The sequence below is a fragment of the Equus caballus genome, chromosome 28, assembly GCF_041296265.1.
Source record: "Equus caballus isolate H_3958 breed thoroughbred chromosome 28, TB-T2T, whole genome shotgun sequence".
NCBI classification, from domain to species: Eukaryota; Metazoa; Chordata; class Mammalia; order Perissodactyla; family Equidae; genus Equus; species Equus caballus.
In genome coordinates, this window is record NC_091711.1 from 15,213,082 (window position 1) to 15,238,753 (window position 25,672).

Genomic DNA, 25,672 nt, shown 5'->3' on the forward strand with positions numbered 1-25,672 from the left:
GTATTTGTTTTTTAAGTTATTTGAGAGGAATGCATCTTGTTTAGTTCCAGTAATACCTACCTTAAGATTTTAAAGAGCAGGAGCATGTATTTTTCTATTCATTAATTCATTACTATAAGAAGAGATACATTGATAGCCTCTTTTAGAGCTGACAATATTTACATAGTTTTACCTTCCTTTTATTGCTCTTCTCTCTCTATTTCTCTTTGGCCTATTCTTATTGCTTCTTTTTATATTTTCATAAATTTACATTTTTTCTTTAGAAGTTACTTGTGCCTTTTGCATTCCCCTTTATGACAGCATTTACAAAAGCTACATATTTTTTCATCATTATATCGGCCCTGTATGTGTCTGAATAGTGTCTTTACACACAAACTTGTAAGGCCTTTGCAGATCTGTTGTTGTTTTCTGTTTTCAATCATGAATCAACAACTTGTGAGAGGTGTTAGTCTTGAGTTATGATATTGCTCCCTTAGCTGCTCCGAAAGTTTGAAGCCAGTTTGATATTTTCCTCCTTTGTAGTTTTTAAATTTTTCTGATGATCATTTTGGGAGTTTTTAAAAATTATTACGTTTCAGGGGCTGGCCCCGTGGCCGAGTGGTTAAGTTCGCGCGCTCCGCTGTAGGCGGCCCAGTGTTTCGTTGGTTCGAATCCTGGGTTTGGACATGGCACTGCTCATCAAACCACGCTGAGGCAGCGTCCCACATGCCACAAGTAGAAGGACCCACAACAAAGAATATGCAACTATGTACTGGGGGGCTTTGGGGAGAAAAAGGAAAAAAAAAATCTTAAAAAAAAAAGTTTGTTTAAAAAAAAATTATTACGTTTCAAAGATGAACTAGGATATGGCTATACTTGGGTCAATTTTCATTACTTTTGCCCAGTATTTAGTATTACCTTGTCCTGAGTCCTTCAGCTTTTCATCAGTCTCTGGAAGTTTCTTCCCCACAAATGTTTGATATTTTCTTCCTTCTCATTTCTTCTGCCCTTGTAAGGTTACCTGTATATCAGTTTCTGCTCTTTCTACTCCTTACCTAGCTTTTCCTTCTTCTTCATCTGATATTTCTTTGTGTTTTCCTTGGGATGGAAGAAATTTGCTTTCTACCGATTGATTCTACTGTTGTTTTCTTCTTATGAAGATTTAAATTCTGCTATTGAATTTCCAGTTTCAGTGAAGTATTTCCTAAAGAAACACAACTACCTTGAAATTCTGCTCCTTCCTCAGCTAGTCCTCTCCTGCTTTTTACAAAATCTCATTCTATTTTCTCAGATCTCTTGTTTCATCAAGGCCATGTTTTCTCAAATTGTATTGAGAACACAGTGGTGAGTTTAATAATGTTTCCTGAAATAGCTGTTTTTTAAAAATAAGTTTTTCTTCATATTATTGTATGTTTTAAAGTTACTTCATTTTTTTTTTTTTCTGCTAAGTCTTCTTTACAAATGGAGAAGTCTGTTCAAAACTGGAGTTTATCTCCCTCTCCTGCAGGATTACCATGAGGCTCCTTCTCACAGAACTTGTGCTGAGTGCCCGTTGATAAAAATCAACACCACAGGAAGGTCCTAGAAGTTAAAGGGGAAGGCAGGAAGGAAGATGGATCTCTACAAAGTCAGACAGAGGCGTTTCGTGTCTTCTGTCTTTCCCTCTGCCATTTGATGTATCTGTAGTGCTAGAATTCACACTCAGTGTCTGAGTTTTTGCTTTGACCTCAGTACCAGGTTTCTGCAATGGCTGTGTCTTACTCCTTTCTGATACTTCAGCTTTTTAGAGAAGGAAAAGACCCTAACACACTTGTTTTTCTGCATGTTGTAGAGGCTGTGTGACTAGTGGGCCGTGTAACATGGGCGCTCTGCGTTATGCTAAATAGTGTGTGTCCATCTCTCATGGCCTGTCCACACTTCCCGCTCCCAACCCTGCGAATTAAGGTGCATTAGTGGAACTCTGCCAACCATGCTTTGTTTACTTCCTTCAATGCTGGGTAGTTTTCTGGTGGTGTGGCTAGTTCTTTAGGCCCTTAATGTCTTTTTAATTAGGTTCAATATGCAGTATATCAGGAGAAATTCCTCGAAGTTCTTCACATCTTCATAGGGCTGCTTGTCAGTTTATAGTGTTGATGCAGGATTTTCTACAGTTGTATGTTTATTGGTCATTACAGTTGAGGTTCTGAAAGCCTATCGTTTTTTGTGTGTGTCTGGGATCAGAACCAAGTGGGAGAGAGTACAAAAATCAATGGAGATCATGCTCCTCAATTACCAATAAGCTGTTTTGAATGTGGCATAGATGGTGACAGTTGGGAGTGCAAATACTTTTTTCTTAACAAGGCTTCCACACCTGGCCGCAAGCAGCACTGGCAATCAGAGACCTTCTCTTCCTAGCACAGAGTGGGCCTGGCTGCTGTGTGCCTAGAGAGCATTCCAAAATCTGCAGTTTCTGCAAACAGGTGGATCCAAGGAGTGCCAGGGAGGGACTGAACCACCCGTGCCCAGCTCAGTCCCCAGTTAACTCATCCTGTGAGTCTCCTCTCAGGAGGACCAGTGGAGGGGCCGCAGAGTCTGGCAGTATTACTCTAATAGCGATGTAATGTGAGATGGAGAAGTTAAGTGCAACTCCTGAACAATTAAGATGATGATCCAGAAGTTGCATATATTCAAGCCATCATCTTCCCTAGATGTTTCTGGAGCATAAAAGTGAGAGGTGATGTAAGAACACTTACTTTCATGGATCTGAGGTTTGTTTTCTTTTAATATAATTCTCTCAAAATCTGACAAACCAAGATGCCTATGTTCTGACTTTTTACTGAAAATTATATTTGTTACCCTAAGTATAAAATCCTACTACGAGTTTAATTTTGTGTGTGGCTGTGAATCCCATTAGAACTTAAGTATCCTTGAGTAATTTATTATTATACCCTTAATAAAATGCGTAACTGCAAGTCAAATTGTCACTTTTACTTGAGTTTACCTAGGAAATAGTAAACCTTCCAGTCTGTGAAATTTAGTATCCCATTTAATATAATATGACTGCAGTAAATGGGTAGGCAATTAAATTTCTTAAACATATGCATTCGATGAATTGATTTGTTTCTAGTAGCTCTCGGCCCATGGTTTAGAAGAGTTTCTGAAAGATTTAGAGTTTCAGATTTTCAAATACCTTTTGCTCTATTACAGAATGTTAGAGGAACTGAGTGTTCTGTTTTAGGTCAGCAGGATTTTTCTGTCTGTTTGGGGCTTCAGTAACTTTCTTTCAGAGTCTACCTTACAAAAGAGGATATGTTAATTCTCAAAGAAAGGTAAATAGACACAATCATTGACCTGAAAATAGCCACCCTGAGCCTTCCCTTGAGGTAATTTTATCTTTCATTTGTATAAGAAAAGCCAAGGGAGAGATTCATTTACCCTAAGCAGTTAATCTTAATGAGCCCATCGCTCTCGAATCGCTCTGCTTTACTTTAGCTGTAACCTTTATGATTATCTAACATTAATTAATTTTAGATAATAAAATTAATTAATGCATTAATTTGTTTTCTTGTTTATTATCTGGCTGCCATATCAAAACATAAGTTGTCCCAGAGCGAGGAACTTAAATATCTTTTCCATCAGAGCATTCCTGGCTGGGTGCACTGGAAAGATTGTTTGAAGCAAGAACAGTGAATTTGCCTAGAGCACTTATTCCTTAGGGCAGAGATCAGAAATCCGTGGCCTGCAGGATCTTGCTGGAAGAGTTTGTTTGGTGTATGCACTATCTTTTTTTTTCCCTTTTAATTGAGTAAGTTAAACATTTATAAATTGGATTTCAAATAAACGCCTGAGTTTCTGGCTTCTCGTGAAAACTTGAAAGAGTTGGCAGCCCTGGCCTCACGTCACTATGTGGCGTCACCAGCAGGGACTGAGTAATGGCTGTCACACGTTAGACAGGGCACCTTTTATTTTTTCAAACCTATTTGACCACTGAAGGCTTTGAGTTTGGTACCCTTGCTTTCAAACCAGTCCTAAATTTTATTATAAATAAGAGCAAATAGTAGCATAGCTTAAATGTAATCCTTTTGCATTTGACAATACAAATTGTTGACGTATGGGTAAGACAAAGATGAATAGTTGAGTAGGACAGAGAGGTTATGTGTAAATAGCTAATGAACAATAGAAAGTGGTAAGTCCTATTTTAGTGGAATTCCATCATACCTACCTTTCATTTACATGAATTGAAATATCTAAAATGGTTGTAAAAGAGAGAGAGAGGAGGCCAGAAAGGAGATAGATAGTTAAGGAAGAAAGGTGTGTAAGCAGAAGAGGGGAGCAGTAGAGAATAAAAGAGAAAGAGGTGCTATTCTGTGGGTTCTGCCTGTACTGCATCCATGTTTGCACCAGAATAAGTGTGATATGGGGCAAGCGAATCTTCCTTTCCCACTGTTGGTCTCATTTACATTGTGCCTTTCCCTCTGTTGCTGTCAATGAAATATTTAGGTGTGAATTCTGCTTATGTCTTGGCTCTTTAAATACAAATTTGCGGGGCTGGCCCCGTGGCCGAGTGGTTAAGTTCGCGCACTCGCTGCAGGCGGCCCAGTGTTTCATTGGTTCGAATCCTGGGCGCGGACATGGCACTGCTCATCAGACCACGCTGAGGCAGCGTCTCACATGCCACAACTAGAAGGACCCACAACGAAGAATATACAACTATGTACCAGGGGGCTTTGGGGAGACAAAGGAAAAAAAAAAAAAAATCCAAAAAAAAAAAAAAAAATACAAATTTGCTACTGCACTGCTGTTTAACTGAACCAGCAAGAGCTTGTTTTCCACCTTGGGAGAAAAACTGGCTAGACTTTGATGCGGGGTCACTGAGCCGAGGAGTCAAAAGAAAGATTTCTTGAACTCTCAAGGTCTGGCAGTAGTGCTCTTTTATTTAGAGAATAGTATGGAATAGCATGGGGACAGGACCCATGGGCAGCATGAGCTGCTACTTCAAACCTGGGTGGAGAGTAAGGCTAAATTTAAGGCATAGGTATGTGAGTTATCTCTGTACAAGACAAAGGAAAGAATATGTAAAAAGAGTTGTTAAAATGGTATCAGTGCCGGTAGGTTCTGGTTATTGGGTGGTCCTGTAACTTTTAGATAGGAATCAAACTGAATTAAGTAAATGGCAGAAGCCACCACTTAAATATTATCTTCAGCTAAAGACGAAGGAGGATGTTGGGGGGAGGTCACTTACATGAGGTTGCCAGACAGTAAATAACTTAAGTTCTTGCCTTCCCCATTAAGAGTTGACTTCCTTCACAAATGCAAATGTCTCTCATCAAAGGGCAAGCAAATTCCACTCCTCAGACCCTCCTTCTCATCTGCAGTTTTAAAAGTAACCAGCCTAAAATAATCCTCATCAGACTTGACTTAGGAATTACTGATCTTCTTTATAAGGGATTCTTTTTTTATTTTTGCTGAGGGAGATTCACTCTGAGCTAACATCCGTGCCCGTCTTCCTCTGTTTTGTATGTGGGTCATGGCCACAGCATGGCCACCGATGAGTAGTGTAGGTCTGCGCCTGGTAACTGAACCCAGACTGCTGAAGCACAGTGCACCGAACTTTACCACTAGACCATGGGGCTGGCCCCTGTAAGGGATCCTTAAAAGTAATTTTGATTAAACCAAATTTTTGCCTTATGTGCTGACCTAACCCCATGCAACTTCTCTATGTATATTTAAATTACTGGAGCATAGCAGAGGACAGAGGTCTACCTTCTAGGCTAGAGGATCTGGAAATGTTTCACTCTTGGAGCAGCATTTGAGTGGAGCCTCGAAAGATCGTGGGGATGGAGCGCCATCTAGACCTGTGCTAGCCAATATGATAAGCCACTAGCTGCTTGTGAGAATTAAAATTAATGAAAATAAAATAAAGAATTCAGTCCTCACAGGTACTAGCCACATTTCTGGAGTTCACTAAACTCTGTTGACTGGCGGTTATCTGGTACAGAATGTTTCCATTGTTCCGGAAAGTTCTACTGACAGTTCTACTGTCTTCTGATGGTAGACATAGGAAGTAGTTTTCATCATCACAGGAGGTAGAAAGGTAAGGTAAACAGTGGATAGTTAACTTAGAGGATTTCCTCTCTCCCTTGAACCCCCCACCCCAAATAAATTTAATTCTTCCCCAAGAATCAAAAGCTAAGCCAAATAGTACTACTTTCCCAAGAAATTCTGGAATTTTACAACTATTCTAATTCTATATTGGGTGCTTGTTTTTGTTAATGATCTGTGGAATTGCTCAGCTGTTGATACAAACTGGGAAGCAATGTTGGGGAGGTGGAGATATCTTTCCTAGGTATAAAAGAAAGAGGCAGGATAATTACTAATTACTTTAGGAAGTTGTCCTTGTAGTTCTTTATTGACACAGGTTTGAAAGAAAGTTTTGTTTGTTTTTAGGTGTGGTTTGGTATCTTGATGTATGTGTGGTTTATAGTTTTCCTTCATGTAATTTATATGTCATATTTTTTTGATGGGAAAATTGAACCCGACTGAAAATGTTATATGTTGTTTTGCTGCTTCTAAACTTTGTCCCACCTGTCTCCCCTCGCAGTGATTCCTGAATTAGTTATATTGGTTGTCACCAGCGACTCCCAGCTTCTATGTCTTTTTGGCAGTTTTAGAGTCTTGTTTCGAATTATATACAGTCAAAAGCTAGACAATGATTTGTTATTGCCCAACCTCATGTTCTTTTGATTGTATTGCAGTTTGTGATAAAATATCTGTTGATTTGTGATAAATAATTAATACTGTTTGGACTGTTGGAGTTTCCTAGGTAGTGGTTTGTGTCTTGAGGACTAAAGAAAATTTGTCTAGCATGTAATTTATCCACAGCAAAATGAAGAGGGGTATTTCTTTAACCAGGATATTAATGCTTGAGTCCTAAAGTAGTCCCTGGAGTCTTTTTTTTTTTTTTTCTTTTCCATTTTGTTAAAGCAGATGTTACCTTTTTTTTCCTCACAATTTCAGAGATGAGAATTTTAGGGCAGATTTTCTGTGTCAGAACGAAAAGAGTAATTCCTTGGTGTGATAATAGCTACGTAAATGTATTTTTTAAATGTAGAAATTGCACATTTTTTAGAATTGATATTGTCTTGCCAATGGTTAGGAAGAATCTCTCTTTCATCTAGGATATCTTTACCTTTTTCCCCTATTTTTTCTCAAAAATGAAGACCAATGAAGAGAATGAAGAGAATAAATTGATTTATTCCTCAATTTATAGATTGTTGCTGCTATAAAAAAATGCCAAAATAACAGTAGCCTCAGTGTGATAGAAGTTCATTTTTCTCTCACATAAAAATTCCTGTCTAGGGCTGTAGAGCTCCTTCAAGCCGACTTCAAGTCTGGGCTTTCATCTCATGTCCCAGATGGCTGCCATGCCTTCCAGGATAATGTCTCCATTCCAGGCAGTACTGTGGAGGAAGGAGTGGATGGCACCACTTTTTTTCAAGGGCAGAAGCTGGTAATTGTCCCGATCACTTCCACTCCGTCCCATTTTCTGGAATTTGATCACATGGCCTCAGCCAGCTACCAGAGGTGTTGAGAAACAGTCTGTGAGTATTCGTGGTCTCTGCCCAAACTGAATGTTCTTCTCTAAAGAAATAATGGGAAAAGTATATCACGGAACAGGAAGCTGCTTCTGCCGCAAACCAACTACTTGATTTCCATTCAACTTTCAAATAAATTGTGAGTCTTGTCATTGGTAAGACTGACACCAATATGCCATTGGTAAGCACGGTTTTATTTTAGGATTTATTTTGTTCCTAATTAAAAATCTTAATCACAAGGGGAAAATAAAGCAGGGGCTGCCTGTATTTTAGGGCCTGCGTGAAATAGAATCAGGATTGCCCTGCTCAGGAGTCATGGGGTCAGTGTCCATGAGAGTAAACTGTGTGAGAGGTACATCTGAAAGGAGTATTCGGAGAGAATGAGTCAAGTTATTATTGCTGATTTCGGGCCTCATGAAGTACATGGAGTTCTAGGTAACTAATAATGGTCACTGAAATTTTTGCAATCTCAAAAAGAAAAATATTTTTACTGGAGAATAAAAATGTTCTGCTTGAGGCCTGCCTTAGTCTCTAGTAGCAATAAAAGGCTGCGATATATAATGATGCTCATATTTCTTCCTTTTTCAATAGCACTGTGGTAGGGAATGTAAATGTACCAAGTCATATCTAGTGGAAGGAGACAAAATTCAGCCTGTTTTCCTTTTACGCTTGGTTTGATTTTTCTCTGACACATTTATAATCTTTCAGTTTCTTTAGTCTCTAGTTGGCTTGGCAGATTTTCATTCTTTGAGAGGATTGTGTTCTTTCCTTTTAAGAGGAAACATAATTTAGGAAAAGACTGGAAATGGGTTGTCTGAGTGTGTGCATAAAATGCAATTTCTGGTTTTACCGAGAAAATCAAGTATGTATAGGTACAGAGCATCCCACTGAATTGAAAACTTTTATTGAGTTTCTAGTGGTACATACATAAATATCGATACTAGCTAATGTATGTCAGGAATTTCTTGGCTTATTCGTGTTAGCATTTGCAATAGTGCCTGCTTTATGTTTGGGTTCTTTTTCAACATACATATGTTAAACATAACATAGCATGGAGCAAAGAGAGGAAACAGCCAACATAGGCCTTCCTAATGGTTCCTGGGCATTCCCAGATGGTGGGGTACTGTAACTGTTTCCAGGGAGTGAGAAAGCACAGCATCCTGTTTCCACTCTGGGTGTGTACTGGATTTAGGGTCACCTGCATATTTTATTTTTGTTCATTTTCTGCTGGGGATTTAGTTTGGACTCTAAAATCTACTGGACAAATGTGTATCATGTTAAACAATCTTTAAAAGTATACCTTAAATTGCCCTGAAAGTAGGAGGCAGCCATCTCCATGGTCGCCTGTTCCACTGTGCGTATGACACAACTCTAGGGGGCGTCATATTTGTAGATTTCAGTGTGAATAGTGCCCCTTCGGATTGTGTAAGAGGAAGTCTCTGGTCATAGCCTTGAGATTGCTTTGTTAGTTGTAGTATGTTATAGCTAGGATGACTTTATCATTTATCGTCCAAGCTGGGACCCCTTTGAGATTGAAAGGAGACATGATTAATAACTATACTAGAACAACACAGATGAACTCGGATTTTCTTGGAAAAGGGGCACTTATGGTTCTTCTACTTGTAGCAGTCAATATAGAACTTGGTTGCTTACTGAGGTAGGTTAAATAAGTTTTTTTTCTGTTTAAGACATTTCTATTGATACAGCAAGGCAGTGAAACGAAGGGATTAAAGTGAAATGCACTAAGAATGATATCGTCTTCCCATACTGTGTGTTTTCTAAAAGGAATCTTTAGAGGATGCGGTTATTTTTGTTTTGTGGCCATCTTTACAGAGGCTTCAGAATGTTCCTTTCTTTTATGTGTCCAAGTCCAAGTTTCTCCAGCTGCTGAACCGTTAAACTTCTATTGAATCCTAGTAAGGATTTTCCCAGTGAAACGTTTGGGAGAGTACCATTTAACATGTCTTTCTTAGATTCTTTAAATCTGATGTTGCCTTGCTTAGAAACTGCCGGTTGCAAACTTTTATATACAATCTCATTCCAAATGCCTTTTCTTGCCTTTGCATCTCTTTGCATTCTAGCTCCATTTCCTACTCCCCAGCTGAAGTTTTTGCTCTTGCAGATCTCTGTCTCCACTGGCTCTCAAATTGTTGATGTTCATTCTGTTTCCATTATTTTTCATCGTGACTTAGCTGTTTTCCCCCTTTCTACCTGTCAAGATGCTTGCCATTCTTCAGAGCTTCTATCCAAGCCCCTTTCCTCTGCCTGCTTTCTCTGTGGGGGTTGTACCATGGAGGAGAAAGTGAAGTGACAATGAGTTATAGTAATATCCTCGAATCATGTTCCATATCCATCATTAGGAAGAGTTGTATAACCTTGTGACGCGATTTTGTTTTCATTAAGTTGGGTATCATGTAAATCACTTCTTTACCTTTCTTTACAAGGATTAAATGTAGTAACATATGGAAATTACTTTATAAAATATAAAATACTATATAATCTTCATCATTATTATTCCAATCTCTTGTTTTTGGTCAAATTTTGTTAGTGTCTACTATTTTTTTTCGTGTACAATAGTGTTACCTCCCCAACAATATTCTGCATACCTTAAGAGGAGAGGCGATGTCTTATGATGTTTCATTATCCCCCAGCCATGCCTAGAAAGCTATGATGGGCACATTATTAAATATTGAGCATTCTAGGTCTATCCAGAGTCTTTTCTCTTCTTCAGCTTCATCCTTCTGAAGAAGTTTGAAATACAGCTTGCTGAGTTTTAAACTGGAGAGTACTTTTTATTGTGACTGTCAGTCGATTAAGAATTCTTGCACAGCCTGACACCTCAAGGCTGAGTAGCTCTCCGGGCAAACAATGTGGCAGAGAAGGACATTCCAGACAGAGCATAACATGAGCCAAGGCAGAGACGCCTAAAAGCAGGGCAAGGTAGAAGGTGTAAGGAAGTTTGCAATGGTTGCAGGCCTGGCTGATGGTGTTGGTAGTGATGGGAACTGAGATGGGAAAGGTTGTCAAAGGCCTGATGCTCATGGGCTTATGGTAACCATGCCAATGGGGAGATACTGAAGGATTTAGGCAGGGGATGTCAAGTATCAAACAGGATCTATTAAATAGATTATTGTAATGTAGTCACTCATAGAGGATAGCAAATAAGAATGTTTCATGTGGTAAGCCTTTCACATGTAACTCACATTTATTATAATTTTGAAACTTGATATTCAGGGCACAGTGAACATTGTAAAACCTACCAGGGTAAGCTTATGATTAATCTCTCTGTTATTCGGAAAGTGTATACTAGTGGGTATCAGTTGGACTGTGATCAAGAATAGTAAAGATGTGATAATAGATGGGATGTTTTAGCAATTTCACTTAGCATAAGCAATTAGACAAAATAGCCACATTCTTATGATGTTACATCTCAGAGTTCCAGCGTTAATGGAGTCTCATCGATTAGATTTCTACTTCCAGAGTAGGGGTTGTTTCTTTAAAGATGGATGTTTTATAGATTCCTTTCTGTACCATTTATTTGTAAATATTTAATTACAGGAAAGATTATTTCTACTAATTATCTGCTCTCAATCTTTTCTGTTTGCCTTTTAGCACATCCACACCCACTGTAAGATTGTTAATGAACTGAGCAAAGGAAAATATGAGCTTTTGGCCAATATCTGCTTTTTAAACTTTTGCCTTAAGTATTTGATGCAATGCTGCTGCTTACTTGTCTGCTTTGGATAATCTTAGAGTGAATGAGAATATTTTGCTCATTTTCATAATCAAATGAGTTTTAACTGACTAGTCTAACACCTAAGACAAACAGTTTTCTTCAGCTTCAAAGAGCAATAAAATACTTTATCCTTTTTGTGAGAAATACAGAGTAGATGGCTTTGAGTTAGTTTCTCCAAAATATCAGACTCTGGTGCTTTTTGACAGCAATCACCGCCTGTTTTGTTGAATGTCCATATTATGTAGATATTATTGAATACAGGATATGAAGTCTTTGTACTGTACTGATGCCTTATGATATGAATATATAAAAAGCATAAGTAAGTAGCATTGTATCAGAGAAGTTCTCAAAGTTAGTTTACACACTCCTTACCAGTCAAGTGGAATGATTGAGAACTGTTAGGAAACGTGCTTTTAAAAAGTCTTTTAGAAGGAGGATTGGTGGCGGAAGTTAGCTCAGGGCTAATCTTCCTCAAAAAAAAAAAAGTCTCCTAGAAATATAAACAGAAAAAAGTATTATTTGCCCTGTGAGAAATTTGAGCTAACACTTTCAATTTTGTGGTAAGTATGTATTTGTCTTCTCAGAGGTAAATTTTAAAGAATGCATGAGACACAAAATGTACTTAGGTATTTAAATGAAAATATTCTATCCTCCTTTTTTATTATTGATTTATATTATTGATTTCTCAACATATCAGAAGTTTTTTTTTTTTTAGTAGACTTAATGGGCTTTCTGGCTGCAAACACTTGTTTTTAAGTTGCAGTCTCTTTGGAGGAAGAGTTTCTTGGTAGGATTAGGTCTCATTTGTTTTTGTTACAAAGACAGCTTTCTATTTTAGAAAGTAGGGCTAGAATAATGAATGCTAGATTTCGTTTTGAGTTTTCTGAACTTCTGTTTCTTTTTGAGTTATCTTGGAAAAATTTTGCCTTTGCAATTATAAATATTTTCTGACCTTAAATAACTTATTGCTGATATAAAGTCTGTTCTCATTCAGAGTAGCTGAAACTTTTCTCAAGTTAGATATGAACAAAAGCAAGATTGAAAAAAAGAGGAAACCCGAATCAAAACAGGGCAGGGGTCTTGGTTGATGATCAGATCAAAAGTAAGAGGATTCAGAATGCTGCAAATATCTCTCTCAAACTTTTCCTAATCAAATTTCTGCAGTTATCTTGCAGTAATTTGAAGAAGGAAGAGTTTCTCTTGCTAGGAGAATGGAAAAACCAACAGTCCTTTAGTACATTTTGAGAAAGGGGTTCTTTGTCATATTTGAATAGCGTATGTGTGTGGAGTTTGCTCTGTATTATTTTTTTCAACGGAAAAAAAATCAACAAGTTGGCAGTTGGTTGTACGGATTTCCTCTTTGTGGTGGAAATACTGGGATGTTGTGGGAGAAAACCGCTGCCCATCTTAACACAGATGCTAATTGTGTTCTGTAATTCTTGTTGGTTGCCATTGCGATGTTCTTAGCTGCCTTTTATTTCTTGTTTCTCCGGGACAGAAGTGATTGCTAATTACGTATCATGCTGCACTGCAGAAGTGGGCCATTTGGTTTTCTTTTCTTTTGTTTCCTTTTTTTCTTTTTTAGGAGGGGAAAGTGAAAGGAGGATCTGAGGTCTTAGTGCTGCTGCTCATCCCCTACATGCCTGGGCAGCTTCCCTAATTTGCATGGGTACCTTGGGCATTGTCCTGTGGGACTGGGGTAGCTTGACCTCTTCTTTAGTTTAGTGACCCTTGTCATCTTGTTGTTCATTCCTGGGGCCTGTTTAATGCTAATTAGGCCTTCAACCAGTTGCTGTTTACAACTGTGTGCTTTAGAAAGCAGGGCCCTCTCTAAAGGCCACATTGGTGGTCTTAAACTGAACTAGTAGGATTGAAGACCACCCCCTCAGTCCCAGAGAAGAGCCTCTGAACATTTCTGTTTATTTAGAAATATGTAGCAATCACATCATTAATATAAATAAACTGTGAAGAACTGAGTTTTTAGCCTTAATGTTTCTTAATCATGGCTGATGCTCCTTAGGAAACTCCAGGGTCCTAAAAACATAGACCATCTCAGCCTCCCCTCCCACTGTGAACATTGGATAAAGGTATGCCAGGGGGGCTGAAAAAGAGAGGGCAGGTTAAATGACCCCAAGTTTAGGAAATATTTGCACTATGGTTATCTACTGTTTGATGAGACTGATTGAACAGAAGGAAAAAATTCTGTGGACCTCGTGCATGAATGTGTGTTTGACTTTGGTAAATATGTCCCAGAATTTATTACAGATTTATTTGATAGACATTGTGTCTGCATTTCAGCTGAGAGCTCTACTGGCCCTCCTGGTGCTTGGCTAATGGAAGGATCAGGAATGTTTTACAGACTCTGACCAACACTGCCGTCTGTCATTCTCATCTTTTGGAGGTGTTAACTGAAGCCAGTGCAAATCAAACACCTCACCTTGATCACTTTGGAGAGCTGGTTACAAAGCCACGTATTGAAACAGAACCTCTGAGATCAGTGTTTGGCGTAGTCACTGAACCACACTGTTTGTGAAAAGAGGACAATGGAAAGAAATCTCTGTTCTGCGAACATCGATAGTCTCCACCCTTCCTAGACTAAGTACAATGTGGCTGCTGAAAGCATTAGGATTCAGGGCTTATGTGATGCACAATACCTTTGAATTACTTCTGAGTAGGCTTTTTATTCCTAATTTTGATAACGTGACATATTTATTGCAATGAAATTAACAAAAAATTATTGAATGTTTCTTTTTGCACAGAAAGAGTATGTGGAGTTTATTGGGGGGGCAATGCTTTCCTTTGGTCTTTCATAACAAATCTCACGTTGACAGGCTGCTTGGCTTGAGAATCTTGTTTCTGCAGCTCCTTTACAATGAAAAAAGGGTCACATTAGAATTTTTGATTAGAAATGCTTCAATTAGGGACAAATGAGCTTGGATGCTAAATGGATTTGAATAACTTCCTGGATTTGGGGAAAATTAATAGGTACTGAACAGCAAGGAAAGCAGGTCATTTAAATAGAAGTCGTTGACTTAGAACAATTCATGGCATTAGAAGATAAACCTATTTTCTTGTTGTTTTTTGGGCAAGTTTTCAGCCTTTAAATAATTCTTTTGTCTCTCTTTTTACAAAAAGTTGGGGATATAAGAGAGAGAGTGAGTGTCAGAGAGACAGACAGACACTCTGAGGGGTCCTAAGGCCAACGTAAAGATCCTCCCTTGCCTTTTGTCTCTCAACTTTGTCTCCTTCTCAAATACAAAGAAGAAGAGGATGCATGGAGGAACACCTTCTCTGTCATTGGCATTGATCTGATACTAGGATATTTGTGCCCAGTGAGTAGAAATGTGTTCCACCTGTAGAATTCTGATTGTGGCTTTTTCTTTAGTGGGTAGTTGATTCTTTTCTCTACTTAAATTCTCGTTCTTCTGACTGAGGGACTGGCACTTGTGATTTCATCTGGTTTTTCATCTGGCAGGAAGAATGGTCATGTGGTTGTGAAAATCGCAGGGAAAGGGCTCTATACCAAGTTGTCATTTCATGAAGAATGTATCTTACTGGTTTTCTCCACCACTTGAGGGTCCTCAAGGGGGTGAATTTTATCTCAAGGGTACAAACCTCTGAGGCAAATGAAGTGGAGGAGTGGAGGAGCAGGCTGGGGAGACGCCGAAGCAGCAGTCACCCTCAGAAGGTTCTTTCCAGTTCTTGGTTTTCTCAACTATTAAAAATTGGGATTGCACCCCCTCTACCTGCTGTGTCATAGCGTTGTGATAAGTCAAAATGGGGTAATGTTTATAACAGTACTCTGCCAGTTGTAGAGTGGGATACGTCAGGATGGTGGCCATTCTGATTACAGCCATATTTGCCATTACTTACTCTTGGCAGACACAAATATGTAGAGTCAGCCTGCCTGAATGCTGGAGTAGTTAGTCTCTTTTTTTAGACCAATTCACCCTATCATTCCAAAAAATTTGAGAACACATGTACATTATATAAATATTTCTACAAAATATATACATATAATACCATAGTAATATATTTTTTACAAGCCTACAAAAATGGAAACCATAATAAATAGATACAAATGGAAGCTTCAGTTTTTTTCTCCATACCCCAGTTGATTGTCTTGTACCAGCGTTCCTCCCTGGAAGTTTGAAAACCCCCTCTGAAGCTATTGGCTGGGGGACCGTATCCTGGAGAAGATGGCTTTGTTGTAGGAGAACTTGCATATTCCAAAGGTGGAAACGGTGCATGACGTTGACATGGTGTGTCATTGTTAAGTATATCTCCTCGGTGGAGTTGAGAATTAGGTCTGATGTAATTGCTATGTTCCCGTGGCTTGAGAAGATTGTTGTTTCCTCCTTGCCTGTCAGAAATTAATAGAGGGCCACAATTTGATACTGTGCCATGCTTTCCTGACTTACTGCTGGTGGCTAGGCTGAAGTTGTGGACATTCAAAGGAAGCAGCCCACTAGCCTTTGTCCTTCTCACCCATCTTAAGTCCGCCTCACTTCTTTCCTCTCTCCAGCTGTAAGTGAAGGCCGACTTCCTTTTAACTTCCCTCAGGAAGTTAAAGTTAGGAGTTAGGAGTTGATTAGGGAATGTAAGGCTAGCATTTTTTCAGGACAACTCATGCTTTATTTTTTGGTTTAGATTTTTAATTTTCCCGGCGTATATTCAGCTGGAGGTAGCAGCATATTAATTTCCTTAGTGGAGAGCATCAGCTTTATTACTGAATTCTGCCCTGGAGCTTTCCGAGCATCATTGATTTGTCTTCTGTGAGTGTGTGTGTGTGTGTGTGTGTGTGTGTGTGTGTGTTCATTCCAATCACTTTAGATTTTTCCGAGAATAGCCTAGGTTATAATTTTTGTGTCTTTTTTTTTTTTTCCACTTTCTATTTGGGAAAGATAAGAGAGAATAATTGAAAGCTGTTACCTGGCACAGAAGGGAAGAGATTTGCCTTCTCTTCTTTGGGGTTTTTGCTTCTCTTATAGGTACAGTGATGTAGGATTCATCAAGATCCAGGTAGTGAGAAAGGACTCAGTTTTACTGTGCGGCTCTCCTCAGGGCCAGACGCTGCTGGGGCATTTCGTGAGCACTAAAACATTACATGGAAAAGGTATAGAGGGAACACTCCATTTTGCTTTGATTTTTGTCAGATTTGGGAAATGCTGCTGGAAAAGGAATTTCCTTATCCTGTGCTTAATCCTGAGTCCTCTTATTCTGTCTCTTGGTATCCACTATTTTAATTTTAATCTAAAACAAAACCCCCCAAAACAAAACAGAACATGTTCTTCCTGCACTGGGATGTGAGAATTTCACTTTTTCTTTTCTTTGTATTCTGCGAAGATTATTGGGTTTACCAAGTTGCTGGCAGTAAAGCTCTTTGTTATCAAACTGCAAAGTACATTTCGCAAAAAAAAAGAACTATATGGCTGAGAGTTTTTCTTCTTTTTTTCCCCACATGACTGAATTGTATGAAAAATATTGTGAACTGAAGGAATCTTTTCAATGTTTTAAAATTAATAAAATGATTTTATTAATCCCTTTATTAAGAAAATATATTGAGTTTGTTTTTATCAATATCATTTCCTACATGGGTTGTCCATTGATGGAATTTTTTTAAACCAAGTGCTAATTTTGCCAATAATTAAAACTAGAAAACTTATTTGTTATTTTTTTGATGGAGAAATTGCCATAGAGACTGTTGCATTTATCTCCTCCAACCCCCTCACTCTTTTCAGATAGAAGGGAGTTGGTTCTTAGATGCAGAATTTAAGTTTTTATAAGAGATCATACTTGTAGTTTTATATATATATATATATATATATATGCATGTATATATGCATGGGTGTATCTATATGCATGTGTGTATATGTGTTTGTGTATACATGTACATATATCTATGTCTATTTATTGCTAGACTGCGTAATTTAAGTAGACTTCACAAGACAGGGCAGCAAGAAAAGGAATGGTTTATTGCCACATTCATTCTAATATCCCAAATGCCCTAAAGAAAATAGTGACATTCAAGAAAAAAATGACAGTCTCTCATAATTGAAGCTGACTTCCAGACCTGAGGGCTGGTTCTCTTGGTTACTTTAGGGTTCTCTGATCTTTGTGATTCCAGAAACCAGGCCTCAGCGTGATCTCTGACCCTGGGGGTTCATTTCTGCAGATATTTGTTAAATAGCTGATAGGTGGAAGGCCTGGGTAAGAGTTTATGTGCCTGTCTCCATTTAGGTAAATATTAAAATCCTGAGTGAGGCAAGACTGCTTTGTATTTTGTCCTTTCTGATTTTTAGATTTCTTCCCAAGTTTTGGTCACTGAAGCAACTACTGTCTTTAAGTGTTTTTAAATTTTTAAAATAAATTTTTTTCCGTGTAGAACAATATAGAAAGTTCAGCTGCCCCAATACCTGATGGTTGTTTTGCTGGTGTCTTTTTCTTTTCCTTATTTCCCTGTGTTCTGTTTGCTGAGAGGTTTCCTTTCTGTTAAAAAGCAGTAGATCAGATCATCCAATATGTATCTATCTTCATGTATGCGAAGTGTTAGAAAAATTACAAAGAAACATCTAACCTACCTTCCTTTTTCAAAGGAATTACAATCTAGTCCAGAAATTATGACATACACACTGGAAAGGTAAATATATCTTCCCACCCCAATTTAGGTAACAGTATAAGGCAATAATGGAATGATGTCAGAAGGTGAGGTACAGTATATATTGCCCAAAAAATGTAGTGGCTCTCACAGTTCAGAAGTGGAGATTATTTTATTCCTTTTATTGCACTCATTTAATTCATGTTGACACAGAGATCAGTGGTACTGAATTAATTTCCTCCAATTTGTACTTTGAGAATTATTTTTGCCAGCTGGTATTTGATAGGGAAATAGATCTTTGATTACGTTTTGGGGAAGAAATGAGCATCTGCCATTATTTTGAAGTAGCACTGATGAGTTAGCATTTAAATGTTGATTTTGCAGACTCTCATTTATTGGGAATTCCTTGATTAGAATATTGCTTGCTGCATTTCTTCCCTTTGTCTCTAGCAGTGACCAGCCTGGCGTCTTTGCCTGAAAGGTCTCAAGTCCCTTAGAGCTCTTAACTGAGAGATTTTCCTCATCTCTGTGAGTCCGTTGGAGTGGGAATAACTCCAATTCCAAGGGATCTTGTTGTGGATATGTTTCTTCTTTCTAAGAGCAGTTTTACTCTTCAGTTGTGCTATAGTTCGTTTATGTATATAGGCATACCAATTTTCTTATTACAAGCTAGAGAAGATGAAAAAGTGCTTAATTTGTTTTATTTCTCTTTATCGTGCTGTGGGAGCCTATGTAACAATCCAGTTTCCGTTTAGCACTGACCCTTTTGTTTGCTCAATGAGCTTCATTAAGCGGATTCTTGCTAACACATGTTGTGTTTTGGTTGGGCATGGGGATATGCATTTTAATTATCATACCCAATGGAAACTGGCAAAAATCTTTTTCATTTTTATATTTTCACTATCTACTAGGTGAAGCAGTTTTTGTCATTTTCTATATTTCTGTGTTTTTTCCCCCCCAGAGTTAATTTTAGATGATGTGAACAGAATGAGATGGCTAAGGGATATTATTTATGAAATGTCATTGGACTTATTTTCTGAACTGAATTTCTACTTTAAGTGTAATAGCTTGTGTGCTATATTAGCTGTTTCTGAATTGGAAAGGAGATACTATTAAGCAATTGTTTATAATGATGTTTAGACTTTTAATCTTGAAAAATTCGAATAATACAGAACCCATCTATATGTAAATGAATTTATATTTTTCCCTGTGTGTTAGTATTTGCTGAACCTTCCCATACTGTTGCTTGCTAGGTTTGCTTCTTTTTTTTTTTTTTTTTTTTAAAGATTTTATTATTTCCTTTTTCTCCCCAAAGCTCCCCGGTACATAGTTGTATATTCTTCGTTGTGGGTTCTTCTAGTTGTGGCATGTGGGACGCTGCCTCAGCGTGGCCTGATGAGCAGTGCCATGTCCGCGCCCAGGATTCGAACCAACGAAACACTGGGCTGCCTGTAGCGGAGCGCGCGAACTTAACCACTTGGCCACGGGGCCAGCCCCTAGGTTTGCTTCTTAAAGTCTTTATCTCTTATAGTTATCTTGGGCCTAATTCATTTTATCATATTAGCACAGATTTGTATTTATATACTTCTCTTAGCTGATTAAAAACAGATATTGAATGTTCGATATTCCTACACCAACAGTGGGCTAAACTTTTCTTTCCTTGCTCCATTCTGTAAAGGGTGTCCTATTTTAAGAAAATAATATGTACTTCCCCAAAGTGCCATTTTGGTGTGAGATAAGAATAGACTTTCCAGTGTCCTGATAGTGTTCCGATGATTTCCTTACAAAAAGTCTGTCATGGGTTTCCTTAAGAAAAAAAGTCAAACCTGTTTCTATATTTTAAATATGACTTGATAAAAAAATTCTATTATTATATTATTATGTAACATTTTGGAAACATCTTTTATGTAAAGCGCTTTTTATTTTGGGGAGATTTTATTATAGTGATATTATTCAAGTACAGAGATGATACAACAGTACTTCTCACCCTTTATATAGATAGTTGGAATAAGGGAAATAAGTATTTTTCCACAAATTCAGTGGAAATATTCAAAATTCTTACATCATTGCAGGTACTTGTAACTACTAGCAAGATTGGGGTCAGATGGCACGTATTTGTCGAGGACTCTGTTCACATGGTTGTATGGTTTTATTTTAATAGCAGTGTTTGGTAGGCTAGGAACAGCAGTATTATATAGAATGGGTTTGCTTGACTGGGGGATTGGTGATGCTGGGACTGTAAATATGTCCTCTCTCCCCTTTGCAGCACCCCCGCACCCCCCACGGTTAGTTCCTCTTCTTACGTGCTCCTTTGTATTTTGCATATGTCTCTTCACCTTTTTATAATTTGTTTAGTTGCAATCTTCCCAGTAGGATGAGAAAAAAATTGCTAGTTTTGTTTGCTTTCCTTTCTCTCCCTCACAGCTCCCCCCAGACCTTTTTCATGTTCAAGAACTAACGTCCCCATCTTTTCCAGCTGGCACTTCAGTGTCTCTGGAAAATGCATATAATAATTATGTCCTTAACATCTCATTGCACTCACCATAAGCACTTAACTGCTCTTGGATTCTCGGCCTATTCTGTGTCTCCTTTTTCTAGAATTCTGAAGTTCTAAACCCCTGCAGCTTTTCTCCCACTTCACCTTCAGAACCAAGAAGTTCTGGATTGATTTTTAAGGGAAAGCTTGTCCCATATTTCTGTCACTGGATGTTCCTAGCTCACTGAGGGGTGCTCCTTTCAGGTGAGAGAGCCTTTCCTTTTGCCAAATGGCTTCCTAAGGTCTCCAGATTCATTCCTGTTGTCTTTTTGAAACAAACCACTGAAACGTGGGATAAACAAAATTAAACAGGTTTTCTAATCTTGTGAATGGCAGGTGTAAGAAGTGGGGTTTGCCAGGCAATCAAAATCAACCACACCAGCCTTGGGAAAAAAGAAGACTTGCAACCTGTGGGCTATACATATGCTGAATTCCAGACGTTGTTAATAAAGAGAGACGAATGAGTAGGTTTAAGTACACTATAATAATCAAGAAACATTTAAAATAAGAAATAGACACATGGACATATGGAGTCTATAAATATTACTATGATGAATTCATGGCATTAGCAACATGATCACTGAACAGATTCATTAAACAAACTTTGTCTTTCCATCTAGTATGAACAGTATTGACTTGAAGTAAGATGCCGTGTCTGATTTGAAATTACGTAGAAATATTGACTGAGTCAGGCTCTCTGCTGGGATATGCAAAAACTCTGGTTCTTGATCACCTTTGGAGAAACAGTAGTGATGAAAAAAGCAAGGGGACCTAAAGAAATTTGTGCTGTTCATGTGTATGGTGACACATTGTAATTAGTCTTTGGGTGATGTAATCACCCATCACATAATCTACACAGAAATGGAAATATAATGATGTACACCTGAAATTTATATAATGTTATAAACCAATGTTACCAAAATTAAAAAAAAAAAAAATTTGTGCTGTTAATACTCTGGAAAGAATCCTGACTGATGGGCATTTGATTCATCTTCCCTTCTTTGCTTATAACGTTGAGTCTATTGTAAAATTGTGATAGGAATACACAGAATACGAGTTTGTGATACGTTATGGTTCCAGCTTGCTTTCTATGTTCTATTGTATTTGCTTTTCGCATTTAACCTGTGGAGCAGGCAAGGCGAGTATTATTAATACGATCCTTCATTTTACAGAGGAAGAAAGTCTCAAAAAGATGAGTCAACTGCCCAAGGTCATGCTGTCGGGCCGGAGTCCTGTACTTTCGACGCTGAGCCAGGGCTTTGTCACAATTGGAGAGGGATGGGTTGGGCTGGTAGGAGCTGGTTTTCTCTCTGGCTGAGGTTTATTGTCCCTGTGTGAAAGACTCAAGATTTGAAATTTCTGTAATATCAGTAGTTTGTTTTGCTTTGGTTTCGGAATGTCATTTGATAAATCTTTTTTTTTTTTCCTTTTGTGAATTCCCTTTGGAAGAGGCGGGTGCTGACTTCTCTAGCAAGAAGTAAATTGCTGGGCCAGATTCAATGTGTTTGAAAAAATTCCTTCTTTTCCTTCCTTCCCTTACTTTCTTCCTTCTTTCTTAATATATTTGGAACAAAATGTAATAATCGCTGGTGTATTATAGTGCCACTTGACCCCTGTTTAGGTGAGCTGGTTGAATGAGCTCATCCATTTCACTCGTATGATGTAGGTGGAGGTGGGCATCACCTCTGGGCTCCTCTCTGAAGGCATTCTGTGTATCCAGCCCAGTGAACAAGTCATCTTGGGTGTGTTTTGTTTCTGCCCTGGGGAAGGAAGCCTACTCAAGAATATAAGTTTTAAACTTCAATAGTACAGTACTATTCTTTTGCAGATTTAGCAACATTCAGCTAACACATTATTAGATTTTTCTGATTAGAAAGCACTTTCGGGAGGAGACACATGCCTTTACTGTAGAGAGAAGCCACAGCCCCAGAAAACATTAGCCTGCAGTGGACTTACTAAATCCCTCCCTTCTGAAGTTGGTATTTATCAGGAGGAAAAGCTTTTACCACTTTTCTCATGGTAAGGAACACGGCTCCCACTCCTGTTAGGACTGTGTCTGATTCTTTTTTCTGAGAGTAGGTGCCTGTCTTAATTTAACCATTAGCTCTGTAACATGTCAGAAAACGTGTCTCATCTTTGACTGTTCTTTCTGCGTGACTTCCCTCTAGTTAGTCACTTCAGTAAAAAGTCTGTTCCCATATTGTGTAGTTTGTTTTGCTTTGGTTTCGGAATGTCATTTTAACTTTCCACATTGCTATGGTGTTTTATTTTTGACTACCTTAACTATAGGTTGTGAGTATGTTTACCTCCAAACACTTTCACTGTTATGCTAGTCTAAGTTTTCGTTGCTTTTTGCTTTGGACATTGCAATAACATCATGTCTATTCTCTGGTACCAGTCATATAAAATGTTATATACATTTATAACATTACATTGCTCTCCTCCTTAAAATCTTCTGATTATTTTATAGGCCAGAGGTTCTTAAATTATGGTCACCAGACCAGCAGCATCAACATCCCTGGGAACTTGTTAGAAAGGCAAATTCTCAGATCTCATCCTGGACCAAGTGAAGCAGAAATCTGTATTTTATGAAGGCTCCCAGTGACTCTGATACACCCTGTAGTTTGAGAGCTACTGCTGTAGGTAATGGGACAAAGTCTGTACTCCTTACGAGGCATGTAGGGCTTTTGACAGGCTTATACCTCAATATAAGCTTTGTCTTCACCACCCACATGTCCCAACCGTCGCTGTTCTAGGCTTTTTGTCAGTGTCAAAGCATGACAGATGCTTCCATGCCCTGTGCTTTGCTAAGCTGTTCTGACCTGATCAAGAGTGTTCTTTCTCAGCCCCAGCCCCACCATGCTTGGTGAATTCCCACAGATGCAGATATGCTGAAAAGAGTATGAACAGGCTTGATTGAAAATCTGCCTACTGTCATTTACTGGATGTGTGTCCATTTTTAGCCTGGTTTTTCTTATCTAAAAATGGGGGTAATTATACCTTAGCACGCTGTAAAGACTGAACGAGACGTTCTGTATAAAGCACCTATCATATATTCTAGAAAGAGTTCAATATTACTTTAATTTTTCTTCAGGTGAATTACACATAACATAAAATTTAACCATTTGAAAGTGAATAATTCAGTGGCGTTCAGTACATTCACAGTGTTGGACAACTACCACCTCTATCTAATTCCAAAACATGTCCACGCCCCCAAAGGAGACCCTGTACCAGTAAGCCATCGCTCCCTATTCCCCTCCTCTCCTCAATGCAAGTAGTGTACAGTTCTTTTTTCTGAGAGTAGGTGCCCAATGTAGGATGTGTACAATTCATGTTTTCATTATGGTAAATTAAAATGTGTTGAGTATCTAAATCAGATCACAAAACATGGTCAATTTTTGCCAGATGAAATTAGCGTATGTTGTACAGTCATTATAATTCCTTTGTGATTTCCTGAAGTGTGCTGTATTTTTATATTTACTTGAGCAGGGCGTCTTTTGACAGAATGGATACACATACCTCTATACACACAAGCTTTTCAGTGTTTAATCACACAATAGCAGTATGGTTAATTATTCTGAATAGTTTCCACAGTGTCCTTAACCATGTAGGTATTTACAAAAGCTTAACTGTCAGTGATGCAAAGGATTGAACATTATTTTCTTTTTTAGGAACCCCTCTCTTTCACCTTCTAGGTCTTGGGTTCCTCAGCTCTCAAAATAACATTTAGCGTTTATAAAGGACTTTGTATTTTGTGAAGTTCTTTCATTTACATGTTTCATTTAATCTTTATCCCAGGATACTAAAATGATCGACTTAATCTTTTTTTTTTAATTAAAACACGTCTTCCATTCTAAATATAGGTACAGATTGGCTTTGAAAATAAAAACTTCCAAAAAGCATTATTTAATTAATGTTGATTGAGTTTTCCAATGAAATGATACAAATCCAATTTATCCCTAATACTTTATATACGGAGGAACATGCTTTTATTTTAAATGACTAAATTAGTGTTACTCTCTCAAATGACACTTGATGTCACTTTAAAAGTCTTAATCATAATAGGGAATTGACAGCATGAGGATTTGGACAGTTTTTACGCAGCACCTTCCAGTGCCAGTTAGAAGTGATGTAGGAGTTAGTAACATGGTGTGGGATGGGAATGGGGGTTTCCGAGTTGGAACGCTGGAGCTCAGTAGCATCTTTCAAACCCTAATGCTGTTTTGTTTCGGATAGATTTATTACACTGTCTTTCTCCCCAATTCACTGCAGTGTGTGAAGGCTCAGTTGGAACAAACAAAAGAGATATATAACCCCTGAGCCAATTAGCATAGCTTACAATGTTCTTAATAGGCTTATCTACTGTATATGAGACTTGGGAAAATGACTTAACTTTCATGCTTCCTTGATCTCTAGGGAAGTTTTTCAGCGTCAGCTGCTTTGTACCCACAATGTAAACGTCACATATTTGATTTTCAGCTTTCTGATAGAAAACCTTCTTTACAATTTGATGGCTCCAGGGGGCCGTAGTCACTCACTGGCAGCTATTCATTTATTTGTACGGGGTCTGTTGATGCGTGAGAAGAGGGCACATGTGACTTGGTCCCGGGGCAACTCGCTGCCCCCAGCCGGCATGGAGGACAGGGCACAGGCCTGCAATTTGTTCAGCTAGTGCCGACTCCTGGGGCGCACGCCCTCTTTCTAACTCTTCCCGTTAGCCTTTCTCCTCTCTCTTTTTACTGCTTGTCATCGAGCTTTGGTTCCTCTTTTGTTCTTGAAAGGTATAAATGATGCACATTTCCCCTCTTCCACTATGTCTACCCCCTCACACACAAAAAGGGTTTCTGTTGGGGGAAATAAATGGAGGTATATTGTTAGCGGCATTTCGTAGAGCAGGCCAGGCCCTGCCTTGCTTACCTAGAGAATGTTGATTCCATGACCAAGCGAAGGACTGGACCTCTTGTGAATCTGGCTGTTTTACATTTTAAGTAACGGCATCTTATGGTTTTATTTTGTGTTAGGTCAAAAGAGGTGTTTGCATTCCTACTTTTTATAAAGACTGCTATACAAATGTATGAAAATGATACTCTAATTACCATAATGTATGATATTCCAATTTGAGAAGGTGAATTTAACCACCTCTTGACAGTATATTTGTTAAGAGATTAGAGTATGAAGCCAGAGAGACTTGTCTTGGTTATTGACTGTTTGATTGTAGGCACGCTACTTAACTACTCTAAGTTTCAGTT

General features: G+C 38.3%; 1 protein-coding gene across 5 annotated transcripts in view; it reads left to right on the forward strand.

The window, feature by feature from the left end:
• TMTC2 (transmembrane O-mannosyltransferase targeting cadherins 2) overlaps positions 1-25,672 on the forward strand; it is a 393,090-nt gene that overhangs the window by 74,038 nt on the left and 293,380 nt on the right. The window contains exon 1 of one of the 5 annotated variants that reach the window (XM_070254221.1): positions 5,996-6,052. The exons of 3 other annotated variants lie outside the window; for them this stretch is intronic. The gene's annotated coding sequence lies outside the window, so the exon portion shown is untranslated. Of the gene's footprint in view, positions 1-5,995; positions 6,053-25,672 lie in introns of those variants that run through there. One more of the 5 variants, XM_070254223.1, reaches the window with a different exon arrangement.